This window comes from Narcine bancroftii, chromosome 6, assembly GCF_036971445.1.
Source record: "Narcine bancroftii isolate sNarBan1 chromosome 6, sNarBan1.hap1, whole genome shotgun sequence".
In the NCBI taxonomy this organism is placed as follows: domain Eukaryota; kingdom Metazoa; phylum Chordata; class Chondrichthyes; order Torpediniformes; family Narcinidae; genus Narcine; species Narcine bancroftii.
The window spans coordinates 171,630,568-171,647,409 of record NC_091474.1 but is presented as its reverse complement, the minus strand read 5'-3'; the positions used below and the strand labels follow the sequence as shown (position 1 = coordinate 171,647,409).

General features: G+C 44.3%; 1 protein-coding gene across 1 annotated transcript in view; it reads right to left on the bottom strand.

Moving 5' to 3' along the window:
• LOC138736749 (protein eva-1 homolog C) overlaps positions 1-16,842 on the bottom strand; it is a 336,320-nt gene that overhangs the window by 195,418 nt on the left and 124,060 nt on the right. The window lies entirely within an intron of this gene.

Here is a 16,842-nt window from a genome sequence, read left to right as displayed (position 1 = left end):
CAGTCTGAAAGATTTTCTAGAATAATGCAGTTCTGCTTCCCTGGGGTCAAAGGTGCTGACCTGCGTTTTCCATTCTAAAACTGTATTTACCCACCTGCCTTGCAAAGAGTATCTTGGTACAAAGGCCTGTCTCACTGTGCTGCCCTCTCATCAATACATAAAGCTGCCTCAAAGGCCATTAGTTTCAGTAATGAAAGAGGGCCACAAGCACATTACAAAGGCCACGTGCTCCCAGCAGCATCAGAATGAAAAGCACTTGTGACAGAGACATGAATGGCTAAATTTAATTAAAGCCACTCTGGAGATTTTTTAAAAAATAAATTTCCAACTGAATAGCAACAGGCGAAAGAGTACCCCAAAATTAAAATGCAGTCCAATGTTTAGATTGGTAAGAACCTCAAATAATAATCGATAATTATTAATTGAAACAGCAGCACTGACAGAAACACCGTGCAATGTGGGCAATGAAAGGAAACAACATTTTGCTTGACTAGTCTGGATTTTGCAAGTTCTTCATATTAAACCTCTAGTAATTTACTTTGAGAGAGAGCTGGAAGGAACCTTCCTACTAGCATGATTTAAAATAATTATTCACTTGACTAGCTAATCTAAATGAGAGAAAAAAGTCAGATGAAAATTTGCAACCCTGGAAGTAATAGGAACCACAGGATATATGCTTCTGCTTTGACATTGTATAGTATTTTTAAACCAGATTCATCTGATAATTATAACAAATGAATGTTCTTTGGATAAACAATGACTTGACAGGAAGGAGTACTTTACAGATGTTTCTATAAATCACAACAATAATCCATTTGTTAACTAGGAAACAAGTATCAAGGCTTCGTTTATCCAAAGTTTCCATGATTGACATAGATTATGTGATGGTCCTTCTTTGAGACATGTTAAGCACAACTACCTATAGTCTGTTTAATCCCATGAATAGAAAACAGAATCCTTTCACCCCCAAGGTTTTTAATATCAAATGTAATTCAAATTTAAAAGAGTGACAATACTTCTTATTAAAATGTCTCACCGGAGCCTAAATTGAATTAATAATTCCGTTTAGAAAAGGGCAGGGTCACAAAAGTTAAAACTCAAACCACAAATCCAAATAATGCAAAAAAAAAGGAATCTAATTGGTAATTAATGAAAAAATCATAAGATGCAGACCCATTTAAGGAACATCAGAAGTACATATCTGTACAATCTGGGGTACAATGTTCAGTAGCTAAATGACAGGATGAAGAACAAGAGTTGTAGATTTAGTGACTCAGAGACAGGAGTTCAACTCCTTCCACAGAAACAGAGCAAATTAAATACATGTCATTTTTTTTTTAAATCTTGTCTAAACAATAGAAGCCATGAAACTGCTAGATTGTTGTAAAAATTATTTTCTTTAACTAATGTCCAATTAATTTACCCAACTCTATACCCAAGGTGTCAATTTTTCATGACCTCCTCAGTCAAACTCAATTGCTGTGTTAGACAACACACAAGAACTGAAATCTTGGACAAATAATAAACTGGAGGGACTCAGTGGGTCTGGTAGCACCAACGGGAAGAATTGCTCAGTCTACCGAAATGATTAGATTTTTTTTTCATTTTTGGAAGGAAGGGGTACCTCACAGACCATTCTTCTGCTTTGACAATATATGCTTTTTTTTTTAAACTGAAGTCACCTGACAATTATAACAAATTGGATGCACAATCATTTGTCAGAAGGAAGGAAATGAGGACCAGCAATGATGATCAGATAACATGAATTAATTCAAAGTTTTTTAAGGTATATGTTAAACTCTAAACTAAGAGCCTGGATACTTGGATGATCCATTCAGAGGACACGAGACCAGTATATAAAATTGAGAGGCATCCACAACTTAACATAATATTCTCCATACTGATGTCTGCACGCACATCAAAAAGAAAGGCGGCATGATTAGTGTCGCTCTTAGTGCAACTCCGTTGCAGTGCCAGTGATTGGGGATTGAATCCTGTCAGTAAGGAGTTTGTATGTTCTCCCTGCATCTGCATGGGTTTCCTCTGCTGCTCTGATTTCCTCCCACTGTTCAAAATGTACCAGGAGTTGTAGGTCAATTGGGTGTAATTGGGCGGCGCAGGCTTATGGGCTGGAAGGGCCTGTTACTGTGCAGTATGTCTAAATTATTTTTTTAATTGGTGAAGCTCCACCCCCATAATTTTTGATTAATGTTCTGTCAAATGGTTAATCTGGCAAATGCATAAAGGTTAAGATGCTAAATTAATCTACAGGATACATGGCTTAATTGAGCAAGGCAGAAAATGCAAGAGCAGTTAAATTACTCTAGAACCGTACAAAATAAATTCTGATTTTCTGCATTCATTCTGTTGTAAAACCTAATTCCAGAATGTTTACTATGAAGCAAATAGAAGCCAAGAGCATTGGCCCACATCACTAGCCAACGTTATTCCCCTTGGCAACTGTCCGGAGCAGGGTTTCTGTAGCTTCACTACCATCTTTAGACATTGATTTAATGTAAGAGCAGTGAGAAAATATAACACAGGATCTGCCACTTACCCATTCCTGAAATCTCACCACATTGAAGTCTTCAAGGTTTGTGTGGTTACATTCAGAGCTAAATCCAAAAAGTAATTCAGATTCTCCCCCCCCCCCCCCTAAATCTTGTCATTCACATTTGCCATATCCCCAAGTTAGGAATCTTCCTATTCCCCAAAAAGCACTTTACCTTTACCTCAGAATCATTATTCACATCCATGTGCCTGTTCCTGTGTCTAATAATACCAAATTGGAAGAGAAGCTATGGCAGGCTCACTTACTCAAAGAATCTCATAGACCACCAAGCCAGCCATAGCCATTTGAAAGCACTTCTCAAAATGCAGTTACTTGTGTCACTGGTACAACACCTCTGGATCTGGAGCAGGGTTTGGAACCTGTTCTGTATCCCAGTTGCAAAGCCCATTCTGGACTCTGGTGCCAAACCATTAAGACGTTGATTCAGCCACTTGGGCTCAAGTTCTGGATATGCTTTAGGTATGGTTTTAGTACATCGACTGGGCACTTCACATACTGAGAAACTAAGCCAGCATCAGGTGAGCACAGAGAACTGGACAACGTCAGTTTTAATTCAAGCCTTCAGCCATACCTACTCATCTGAGTCACCACACATTACAGGGTATTAGGATAAACCAAGTGATAATATCTCTCCTTTTAAGTCCCATGGTTGTGATTACTTCCCTGGGAAAATTAGCATTCCATATCAGCATCTGAAATTTCCATTCCCAGGTTATTCTATGGTCCTGCACTATGTAATAATGTTGATCACCCTATTGAGACAAATACTGTACATCTGTGTCATCACAAAGACAATCCGTTTCTACCTCTGAAACATTGCTGACTCCATCATTCTCTCACCTGCATCTGAACCAATCATATTTTAACTCTTCCAGCCTCTTTCATTCTATTGTTTGTAAATTTTTAATCATCTCAAACTCTGGAAATATGAAATAAGAACAGGAAATATGGAAACACTCAATGGATCAGGCAGCATCTGTGGAAAGAGAAGCAGTTGACATTTTAGGTCTGGGACCCTTCAGAATTGTTCAGGTTCAAGTTTATTATCATCAGATTGCATACATATAACATGATGAAACAGCATCTCTCTAGACCATGGTGCATACACAAAAACACACAATACACAGTACGTAATAATCACATAAATAATCGAAATAAATATTTGAGATGATTTTCACAGATACAGGATTCTGTTCATCAGTCTCACAGCCTGTGGGAAAAAGCTATCCCCAAGCCTAGCTGTCCTGATTTTGATGCTCCTGTGCCTTCTTCTCAATGGTAATGGGTTGTAGATACTGTGCGCTGGATGGAAAGGTTCTGATATAATCCCTGGACCCCATTTAGACAACACTCCCAGCAAATGTCATCTCGAGATGAAAGGGAAAGCCCAGTGATCATCTCAGCTGTTTTAATGATCTTCTGTATAGACTTGCAGCCTTATCCTTTGCAGCTATCATATCACATAATGATGCAGCAGACAGGACACTCTTAATTGTGCTCTTGTAAAGGGTTGCCAAGGTTGGGGTTGGTAGCCTTGTTTTCCTCAATCTCCTTAGGAAGTGTACGCGCTGCTTCACCTTCCTGACTAACAAGGAAGTGTTGTGAGACCAAGATAGGTTGTCTCTTCAATGCAAGCAAAGAAACTGTGCTCTTCATTCTCTCCACATCAGAACAGTTGATATGTAATAGAAAATGGTCAACCTTCATCCTACTGAATTCCATATCATCTCCTTTGTCTTGTCCACATTGAGACTCAGGTTGTTAATCTTGCACCATTTTATGAGCTGTTTAACCTTCTTCTCTGTAGTGTTACTCATTATTGTTGCTGATGAGGACCTGTGTCATCCGCAAACTTTATGATTCTGTTGGAACTGAATCCATCAGTTCAGTCATGAGTTAGCAACATAAATGCGGACTCACTCTTAAGTTTTAAGAATAAATTGGATAGATACATGGATGGCAGAGGTATGGAGTGTATTGGAATGGGTGCAGGTCAGTGGGACTATCAGAATGATGTTTTGGCACAGGCTAGAAGGGCTGAATGGCTGTACTGTAGTGTTGTATGGTTCTAATAGTAGTGGGCTGAGCTCATAACCCTGAAGTGTGCCAGTGCTCAGCCTGAATGAGAGTACAAACAAAAGGGGTGCATGACAATCCCAAGGGGTGCATGACAATCCCTAATCCGACCACAGAAGTCCTTCCACATCTTCCTTTCCCATCATCCAAAGCTCAATCAGACTTTCTAGGTGAAGCAGTGTTTGACATACACCTTTTCCAATCTAGTATATTGCATGTGGTCTTCAGGAGGATGAAGGTCTCAACAAAGAACAATAATTTCTAGACCTATACAAGATATCCATACATCCTTCTTGATGAACTCCAGATTTAATTTCTCCATCTTTGTATGGAATTGCTCGAAGTATTGCATACTTCCAGAAAATAGTTGATGTGGCCTCAACTATTTTTAAATGTAAATATCGTGGCAGTGCTGGGCAGCACCTGTGATCAGCCTGCAGGACTCTCACCAGCTTTCCAGTTGCCTGCCATTTTAATTCACCATTCTATTCCCACTCTATGACCTCATACACTGTAAATATGAGGTGCAATGCAAGTTTGATAAGCTGAGCAAACTGTAACCTGCAAGACTCAATCATGAATTTTCCCATTTTAGATAACTTAGTCTTTCTTTCTGTTGGTGTCAACAGCAGTCATTTTTGTCTGCTATCATTTTGCCTTGTTTTTTTCTCTCTCCTTTATTTGTATAGTCTGGCCGGTTAGACATGAACCCTATCCTTCCATGTGCATTCTCAAAGTGGCTTAATCTGATCTCAGCAGATTTTTTAAAAACTTCCACATTAAGTTATCCAGTCTCATCGTCTCAGGGATATTCCCTTCATTCCACTCATCCACCTCCTTAACACTTTGATGCCAAAACTTTTCTTTTTTCTCTTCCTCATTGTGGCAATGGATCCAGAAACCAAAACACAAATTATTTGTTTCCACAGATGCTGCCTAGCCAGCTAAAGGCTTCCAGCATTTTGTGTTTTTATTGTATCATCTCAAACTCCAAAGCTCCAGACCATAGCATCCAATTCAGCTATACTTGCTGTACCTGCAAATCTAAATTGGCTCTGCCTCAAACAATATTTCAATTTTTAAGTTTTTAATCCTCTCTTCTAAACCTATCCCTGGTGCAATCCCACCAATACCTTTGTAATCACTTCTAGACCAATACAAGATATCAATACATTCTTCTTGATGAACTCCAGATTTAATTTCTCCATCTTTGTATGGAATTGCTCCAAGTATTGCATACTTCCAGAAAATCCATACATGAAGCTGGGGATTCCCCAGCATCAACTGGAGATCTGCAATGAATTGAATTGAAAGATCTGGCTTCCTGAATCCATAAATTGATCCTCACATTTCAGATTACAGATTTATTGTCAGATTACGTACTGAGATTCCCTTTCTTGCAGACGAGACAGAATTACCACTTACTGGTTGTGCAAAATAATCTGTACACATGCAAATAAACTGACTGAGCCATACAGAGAGGGAAGGAAATTAATAAAGTGCAAAATTAAGAGTCCTTAAACAAGTCCCTGATTGAGTTTATTGTTGAGTCTGATGGTGGAGGGGTAACAGCTGTTCCTAAACCTGGTGGTGCAAGTTGTGTGCAACCTATATTTCTTTCCTGATGGTAACAGTGAGAAAAGAATGTGTGTTGGGTGGTACGGATCCTTGATGATTGCTGCTTCTCTCCGACAGCAGCACTTCCTGTAGATGTTCTCGAAGGTGGGGAGAGTTTTGCTTGTAACATCCTAGGCTGTGACCACAATCATTTGCAGAGCTTTACACTCAGGGGTATTAGTGTGTCCATACCAGACCATGATGCAGCCAGGCAGCACATGTTCCACCATACATCCGTGGAAATTTGCCCGGATTTTCCATATCATACCAACTTTCACAAACTCCTGAGGAAGTGGGGACACTGATGTGCTTTCTTCATTATGTCATTAGTATGTTAGGTCCAGGAAACATCATCCAAGATAGTGACTCCCAAGAATTTAAATTTGCTCACCCTCTCCACCTCTTATCCCACAATGATCACTGGATTGTATACTTCTGGTTTTCCCTTTCTGAAGTCAACAATTGGCTCCTTGGTTTTCGTGCCATTGAGTGGTTGTGGTTAGTGCACCATTCAGCCAACTTTTCAATCTCCTTCCTGTATGCAGACTCATTGCCCCTTTTTATACAATTTCCGTGGTATTGTCAGTGAATTTGTAGATGGTGTTGTTGTCGTGTCAAGCTGTACAGTTATAGGTGTAAAGTGAGTAGAGCAGGGGAATATTTATGCAACTTTGTGGTGCTCTGGTACGGATGGAGATTATCGAGGAGATGTTCTTACTAATCCTCACTGATTGTGGTCTGGAAGTGAGAAAATCAATGATCCAATTACACACCGGAGTGTTGAGACAGTACATATGGTAATGTCTGAAACTTAATGCATCTTAAATTACTGAATGTCAGCAGTTCTGCTCAGAATAGCTGGCAAGATACAGTTCTTTGTAATTCCATAAAATTCATAGTGACTCAAAGTGGAGATAAAAAGAAACTGACTATGTTGGAACCTAAAACAAAGAAACATTCTGCTGAGAGGAACTCAGTCTTGATGAAGAGTCACAACCCAAAATGTCAACATTCCTTGTTCTACTAATGCTGAGTTTACTCCTGCATATTTTTTTTTAATAATAACTCAAAGCAATATGCAAGTCTTTGGCATAAATGTCAATTTGATCTACCTTCCAAAACTATGCATGAGCAATCCATGTAGATTAAACTGAGAAACATCTGTACTGAATCAAAATCCATACAAACAATGAAATAGAAATGAATTTTCCTTTATCCCAATTTAGGCTCAATTTTTTATTCTGTTATTTCTTTTGCCAGTTATGTTATCTTTTCCCAAGGCATTTTTTTTTTAATCGTGAATTTCCTGCTGTCACGCTCCATTGTTATGTTTTCGCTGTGACCCAAATTTGTTGCACCAGTAGAAACCATGAAATTATCTCATATAACTGCAACAGCTCAGAAATCAAGTTTTCAATTTAACCTTCTCAATGCGGTACCGACCCATTTTCCATCCTGTTACAACATTTTGAAAATGCAGCATTTACAACATTGTCCATCAGAAACAAAAAAATTTCCAAGACAAATAAATTTTCTTTGTCCACTGCAACTGACAACAGATGGGATGAGCAACAGAACCCAGGTAGAAAGTTTGAATAATAATCTGACATCATTGAATTCATTTTTTAATTCTGTTATCATAATCAATGAGGATTTGGCTGGGCCACATAGACATGTTATTAAGCAATGGTTGCAAATCTCCAAAAATATATTTCCAGTTGCCAAATCTTCAAATCATATAATTTGACCCATTCTTTATTGGACATCTAGATTCATATTGTAGCCACTGAAAATGCAGAGGTGGCTGATGAACGTGAAATAATGACACACACAGTTGCAGGTAAATTAGAACTCCTTTACTCGAGTCACGCATGTATTCTTTTAAAACCCTGGACCATGTTATTATGTTATGATATCCCATGCCGGTTAACTAGACTTCAAGGAGTTGTAGTCTATCTATAGCACCGCTACACACCCCATCTCCCCAGAGTCAGCACCATCATCTAGTAGTTTTCTGGCAGGTCAGCCCCTGCATTGGACAGCTGGCTGTTGAATAGGGGCAGTTTTGTCAATCTAGGCAGGTTTGAGCCTGTCAATTGTGAATGACGGAGGCTGCCAGCAATGTCCAAGATGCAGGTTGACTTTGTTCATCTAATCACCCTGCATGGTCCCTTGTATGGCACCTGCAAGGGCTGTCCATGTGCTCCTCTATGTACAAACATGTATTCACAGTCCTTCAGTTTGTGTGGTACAAAAGAAACATGTTTGCCATGTGATGATGGTGGTACAGGGGATCATTTGCCTACGGTATCCCTTAGTTGCTCAGCAGCTCTTGGGGATCTTCATCCTTACTGGATCTATGTGGAGCAAATTTTCATGGGACCACAAAAGGCATGCCATATACAAGCTCCACAGATGAAGTTTGGAGATCCTCTTTTGGAGTTGTCCTAATGCTGAGCAACATCCATGGTTATTCATCTGCCCAGTTGAGACCGTCCAAAAAGGCCATTAAATCTGATTTAAGGTGACTATGGAAACGTTCGACCATTCTATTGAACTGCGAGTGATAGGCGCTTGTATGATGAAGCCTAGAGCCAAGCCACAGAGATAAGGCCGTCCATAATGTAGATGTAAATTGAGGTCCTCTGTCAGAAGTGGTGTGCACCGTTAGGCCAAAGCGAGCCACCCAAGCATTAAGGAATGTTTGTGCACAAGAGTCCGTAGAAGCATCTGCCATGGGAACTGCCTCAGGCCATCTCGTAAACCTATCAATCACTATGAAAAGATAGCAGTAACCTCATGAAACTGGTATTGGTCCCACAATGTCCACATGGACATGGATGAAGTGGTGAGTTACTGGTGGGAAAGGTTGTAGCAGTGCTTTCATATGCCAATGGATTTTGACTTATTGACAAGCTACAAAAGATCTGGGCATTTGCATGATATCTTTCTTCAGACTGTGTCAAGCAAATCTGTCTGAAATCAGATGAACGATTGATCTGATGGATGGATGACAAAGGCCATGGACAGAATCAAAAATGCAACGTCGCCACGATGCTGGAACCATTGGCCATGAATGTCTTGTTGACACGTCGCAAAAGAAGAGCTTGCTGCCAGCATTGATTTGCACATCCTTCCATTGCAGGTTGGTTATCAAGGTGTGATATGACTTCATCTCACCATCTTGTGTTTGGACAGCAGCGAGAGCTGTGTAGTCAATATTGTAGTCCATAGCTGATACCTCGAGTACAACTGAGCAGGAAAGTGCATCAGCCATTACATTGACTTTTCCAGAAATGTGCATTATTCTGATAGAGAATACTGAAATGAAGGATAACTGCTGCTGTTGTCAAGCTGACCAGGGCTCCGACACCTTCGAAAATGCGAAGGTCAATGATTTATGGTCTGTGAACATGGTGAAGTGTCTGCCTTCCAAAAAGTAATGGAAGTGGCAGATGGACAAATATATGGCTAGGAGTCTTTATCAAAGGTGCTGTATTTTTTCCTCTGCCTCACGGAGGTGGAGGCTAAAGAATCCCAATGGCTTCCATTGTCCATCGACAAACTGCTGCAGGGCACCCCCTATGGTCACATCAGATGCGTCTGTTGAAAGGGTGGTGGTGGATAACTGAGCATGGTTGCTTGAGCTAATAATTATTTTGTCTTTATGAAAGTATTTCAATTTTCATCTGTCCACTGAATAAATTTGACCTGACCAGACAGTAGATTGAACAGAGGCTTCATAACGAGAGCTGCTGCTGGAAGGAATCAATGATAAAAATTAACCATACTCAAGAACTCTTGCAGACCTTTGACAGTGGTTGGTCTGGAATATTCAGTAATGGCATCGATCTTGGAAGGCAGCGGAACCATGGCCTTGTTGGTGATTGTACACCCCAGGAATTCTACGGATTGTTGTCTGAAAACACATTTATCTGGATTGATAGTAAGTGTAAATTCTCGCTGATATCTAAAGAGCTCTTCTTTATTTTTGCTGGTGACTAATATGTCACAAAGATAAATGAAGACGTTGGCTATGCCATGCCCTACTGCATCCATAACTCACTGAAAGATCTTAGCTGCAATTTTAACCCAAAAGGCATACGTAAAAATTTGAACAATCTGAAAGGGGTAACTATTGTCATTTTTGGTATGTTGTCTGGTTCCACTGACACTGGTGATATCTGTGCACCAAGTCCACTTTTGAAAAGATTTTTCACCCCATACAGATTTATTGAAAAATCTTGAATATGGGGAATAGGGTAGTGATCCGGTATAGTGGCATCATTGAGCTGTCTATAATCTCCACAAGGTCTCCACCCTCTAGTGCGTTTTTGGACTAAATGTAATGGAAACCCCCATGGGCTGTCGGACCTGTGAATTATCCCCAGCTCTTCCATTTTGTGGATTGCAGTTTCTCCGGAGGCAAGCATGAATGGGAGGACATTTGGTAGAAATATAGTGAGTTACTCCATGTTTTGTGGTGGAAGTTGAAAACTGCAGAGTTGTAATTTTGGGAAACTTCTACAAGTCTGGAGAACTTATCAACAGTCTTACGCAGGGCTTGAAGGCATAGCACAGGAAAATGCGATTCTGCCAGGTAAATAGTTTGAAAGGTAGTACTATCCACCATGCAATGACATTTTAAATCCACCACGGTTGAATGAGCTTGAAAGAAATTGGCCTCGAGTAGCAGTCGTGGCACTGCCGTTATAATAAAAGGCCATGGGTAAATGTTACCCTTGAACTGAACATTCATTTTTTTGGTGCCATATGTTAGAACTATTGACCTGCTGTGAATTGGAGGTTAGAGGTAGAATAACATGTATTGAAACTGGTTGGTGGAAAAACACTAACCTCTGATCCTGTGATAACCAAAAATTTATGTTGGAATAGCTGATCCCAAACATATAGAAGGGTCATAGATTTTTGGCCATTCGTCACAGCCATTAACAACGGTTGGCCAGGGCATTTCCTGAGAACACACAGGGTGGCAGGCACCGATGTGCATTGACACCCCAATGCCAGTGGTAAAATACCAGATGGAAGTGTTGACAGGTTGTTAGCCTGACTTGAGATGTTGCCTCTGTGATAGTACGGATTCCATTACCAATCTGTATATGTATATATTGTAGTATAGGATGGTTGTGATTGGCTGAGAGCATAGCCACGCCCACTGGCAGGTCTTAAAGGGTTGCTCCTAGCCAGACCCAGATAATTCTGGACTGGTCGACCTACATGTGATACGCTCCAGTCTTCTAGTTAATAAAAGCCTTGGTTTGGATCAGCAAGCTTTTGATTCTTTCGATGTGCACTACAATTTTATTAACAAGAAAGTTTTCAAGTGATGGAGCGTATGCTGCGACCAGAATGCCTCAACATCGACCCGCAGTCGACTACAGCTCCAAATGACTTTAAGCACTGGGTGAGGTGTTTTGAAGCTTATCTCTGACCCTGCCGTGGTGGAAGACGGCCATAGACTACTAGTATTGATGTCTTTGGTGTCCCCGAGAGTCTATGAGAGCATCCAGGACGTAGCCACTTATGCCGCAGCCATGAAGGTGCTGAAAGGACTCTACAAGTAACCGGTAAATAGGGTCTACGCCCGGTACAAACTAGCGACCAGGAGACAACTGTCCAGTGAGTCCTGTAGAGCTTATCTCCAAGCACTAAGGGCACTTGGCAGAGCCTGTGTCTGCACAGACAGAACTGCTGCTGAGACCACCGACGATCTCATTCGGGATGCTTATGTGGCCGGGGTCCGATCGAATGAGGTGAGGCAACACCTGCTAGAGCATGGAGAGAAAACCTAGAGGACGTGACCCGGATCGCAGAGACAATGGAGGCAGCGGTCTTAAGTATGGATGCTTACTCTCAGGGCTGGACTCCACGCTATGAAGTGAGTAGGATACCCTCCCTCAACCCTACTACCCCATGGCCCACTGACGGCCTGTCGGCTGCCACTACACTGCCTGACGCGACCCCGAAGTGCTACTTTTGTGGAAGGGACAAGCACAGCAGGTCCCAGTGTCCGGCAAGGAGAGCCAGATGCCAGAAGTGCCTTAAAAATGGCCACTTTGCTGTAGTCCGTCACTTCAAAATGGCCACCATCAAACACAGTGCCTCGTGTGAGGCCCAACTGTCACCCTCCCATTCATCTCTTCTCCAGTGCTCTCGTCCAATGGGGACAAGGGCTCCATCACACGGCAGCGCCTGACGTCACAGGGCAGGCGCCGGGTGCAGAAGGTACACTCCACCCTAGCCAAAATGATGTTGGCCTGCTTGGACCTCCCACATGGAGCAACAACCACCCAGGCCCAGGCCCCGACCTCAGCTACCGCTGCCACCAACCTGAGAACAGCTGCCGCCGCTACAATTTCCGCTGATGCCGACCAGGGACCGGCTGCCACTGCTATTGCCGCCAATTATGCTGCCGACCAGGTACCCTCTGCCGCTGCCCCTGCTACTGCTGCCACTGACGCTGCCAACCTGGTACCCACCACCGCTACTGACCCGGTTCCCACCACCGCTACTGCCAACGACTGCCCGACTGACCACCCCACCGCCAACTGCAAGGAGCGAACCCCAGCACTTATCATTGGCTGGCTGACGCCCCCAGCAGGCCGCAGGCAGAAGCCCCAGCTACTCGATGCTAACAGCTCCAGCCCAACTGCTTCTGTGTCATCGTGCACTTCAGGCCCAATGCTGCATGACGTCATCACGCAAGACTCAACAGTCCCCAGCACAGGTTGCTGCATAAGTGACCCAGGACCAGGACTGCCCCATCCCCTCACAAAAGGAATGGAACTGATTAAAGTGCATGGACACCATACTAATTGCTTATTTGACTCGGGGTCAACTGAGAGTTTTATCCATCCAGACCTGGCCCACCGTTGTGGACTGGTCATTCTCCCCACTGACCAGAAGATTTCATTGGTGACCAGATCACACTCCACTGGGGTAAAGGAGTATTGCATGGTGACCCTGAGAGTCCAGGGCATCACATTTACCAATTTTAAACTGTTAGTCCTCCCTTAACTGTGCGCACCCGTATTGCTGGGACTGGATTTTCAGTGCCGGTTCCAAACTGTTTCCCTGCACTATGGGGGGGGCCCCACGACCCCCTCTCTGTGTAACCACTCCACCCCGGAGGCGGCCTGCCAGCGACAGCCCAAGCCACCTGCCCCCGTGCCCCGACACCCCCACTTGTTGCTTCTCCACCCTCCGGGTCACTCCTCCAGCACTCTTCGCAAACCTCACCCAAAAGCCGGCAGTATAGGTATGAAGACAGGAAATTCATCACAAGCGAGGTGCGCAGACAGCTGGACAAGGACATTATCGAACCCATCTCAAGTCCCTGGAGGGCCCAGGTGGTGGTTGTTAAAAACTGGGAGAAGCCACGGATTGTGGTTGACTACAGCCAGATAGTCAACCGCTTCACGCTTCTGGATGTGTATCCCCTCCAACAGATCACGGATGTGGTGAATCCAATCGCCCAATACCGTGTGTTCTCCACCATTGACTTACGTTCGGCCTATCACCAGCTCCCGATCCGCCGAGAAGACCGACTTTTCACGGCCTTCGAAGTGAACAAGCGACTGTATCAATTCCTCAAGGTACCCTTTGGGGTCACGAATGGTGTCGCAGTTTTCCAGCAGGAAATGGACTGGATGGTAGACCAGAGGGGCTAACAGCTACTTTCCCGTATCTGGACAACGTCATCACCTCCGGCCATGACACGAAGGATCATGATGCCAACCTTGCGAAATTTTTTCAGACTGCGATTCGGCTGAACTTAACCTACATTTTTAACAAGTATTTCTTCCAGACCACTCGGCTCGCAATTCTAGGTTGCATGGTGCAGAATGGGGTGGTAATGATGGACCCTGAATGCATGCGTCCCCTCATGGACTTGCCACCCCCCCCCCCCCAACACCCAAAAGGCACTCAAACGCTGCCTGGGTTTCTTTTTGTACAACGCCCAATGGGTTCCACACTATGCCGACAAGGCATGGCCACTTATCAAGATCACCTTCTTGCCCCTGTCAACTGAGGCCAGAGCGGCCTTCAAACGCATCAAATCGGACATCGCCGCTGCAACGCTACACGCCATCGACGAGTCCATTCCATTCCAAGTAGAGAGCGATGCATCCGATTTTGCACTGGCGGCCACTTTGAACCAGGCCGGTAGCCTTTTTCTCCAGGACCCTCCAGGGCCCTGAGAGCCGACACTCCTCTGTCAAGAAGGAGGCCCAGGCCATAGTCAAAGCAGTACGTTGTGGAGACCACTGGCAAGCGCTTTACGCTGCTGACTGACCAATGTGCAGACTCGTTCATGTTTAGCAGCACCCAATGAGGTAAGATCAAGAACGACAAGATCGCTAGGTGGAGAATCGAACTCTCCACCTTCAATTATGACACACTGTACCGGCCTGGTAAGCTCAACGACCCGCCAGACATGCTATCCAGGGGGACTTGCACCAACATACAACTGGACAGGCTGCAGAGAATCCACGAGGAGCTCTGTCATTCAGGGGTCACTAGGTTCACGCACTTCGTTAAGGCTCACAACCTGCCCCACACGGTCGAGGAGATTTGCTCCATGACCCAAGCCTGCCCGGTGTGTGCTGAGTGCAAGCCCCACTTCCATCCAGAGAACACCCACGCCATCAAAGCCACCCGGCCATTTGAATGTCTCAGCATGGACTTCAAGGGGCCCCTACCATCGACCAACCGTAATACCTACATTCTTACCACTGTAAGAGTATTCAATGAGTATTCTCGCTTCTCGTTCGCTGTGCCCTGCTCGGACATGACCACCTCTTCAGTCATAGAAGCCTTACACAGCATCTTCGGGTACCCCAGTTACATCCACAGTGACCGGGGGTCCTCGTTTATGAGCGCTGAGCTGCGGCAGTCCCTCCTGGAGTGTGGTATTGCTTCGAGCAGGACCACCAGCTATAATCCACGCGGTAATGGACAGGTCAAAAAAGAGAATGCCACTCTCTGGAAAGCGGTTACGCTTTCCCTCCGGTCCAAAAGCCTCCCCACTACTCACTGGGAGGATATGCTCACTAGCGCCCTACACTCCATCCGCTCCTTCCTATGCACCGTGACCAATGCCACTCCCCATAAAAGGATGTTTTCTTTCCCAAGGAAATCCGAATCGGGAACAACCACGCCGGCGTGGCTCATGGTTCCCGGACCTGTCCACCTGCGATGCCACGTCCGGTAATCAAAGAACAATCCTTTGGTTGACCGAGTGATGCTGCTCTATGCGAACCCGCATTATGCATACATTGAGCACCCAGATGAGCGGGAGGACACAGTCTCGTTAAGGGACCTAGCCCAAGCTGGATTGGACCCGGCATTGCTCCCAACCCAACCTCCTCCAATCCTTCTCGCCTAGGTCACGTGTTTGAACAGAGGGATCAGCACCACCCCACCAACTCAGGCCAGCCTGTCGACAACGCCGTTGGGGAATTGAGTGAGGAGGTGGCTGCACCCAACGAGCCTGCCAGTGACACGACTCCAGTGACCCCAATCCCAGCACCACAGCGGTCATGCCGGACGATCAGGCCCCCCAACCATTACAGCCCCTAACCTCCCACCAGTCTCTTCTTCCCCCCCCAATTTTATTTTATTTTTACAGCCCTCCATTCACCCCAGGGTCAGTTCTCAAAGAAGGGGTGAATGTGATAGTACAGATTCCATCACCAATATGTATATGTATATATTGTAGTATAGGATGGTTGTGATTGGCTGAGAGCATAGCCACACCTACTGGCAGGTCTTAAAGGGTTGCTCCTACCTCGACCCAAATCATTCTGGACTGGTCGACCTACATGAGATACGCTCCAGTCTTCTAGTTAATAAAAGCCTTGGTTTGGATCAACAAGCCTTTGATTCTTTCGACGTACACTACACCCTCATTATACGAGCTGGTGTTCAGAGTGTTGGCATGGGAAGTAGTGTCAACAACAGAGGTGCTGGTGTGGACAGCTGTGATGCAGTGACATTGTCCGAAGAACTTTTGGTGTGTTCTTTTTTTCAGTCACAGCTGCCTCAGCAGCTACTGCCCTGGAGTCTTAAAAAGAACACTGCAATAATGTCTAATGTCTTCTGGCATCCTCTCCAGGAAGAGCTATTCAAATAAAATATCTGGCCATTGGTCGGATGCCAGGTACAGCATGTCATCCATTAGTTCAGTGGAGCACGGTCACCAAAATCCTCCACGTGTAGCAGTCTGGCGGCCTTCTCTCTGTGGGACATGCTGTAAATTCGCAGCAGGAGTGCTTTTAGAGTGTCATACTTGCGCTCTCCAGGCTCCAGTGGATCTTGCAGAACTTCACTGACTCGCTTAGCAGTGGCTTGGTCCAAGACACTGATGAGGTGATAATAGCAAGTCACGTCCACCTCGATCTTCCTGAGGTGAAATTGTGCCTCAGTCTGTCAAAATCACAGCTCTGGTTCTGATGTCCAGAAGGGCGATAGCTTAACAGCAACAGCTGCAGTATCGTCCAGAAGGGCGATAGCTTAACAGCAAAGCTCATTTTGGACGCGTCGGGGTCACCAAT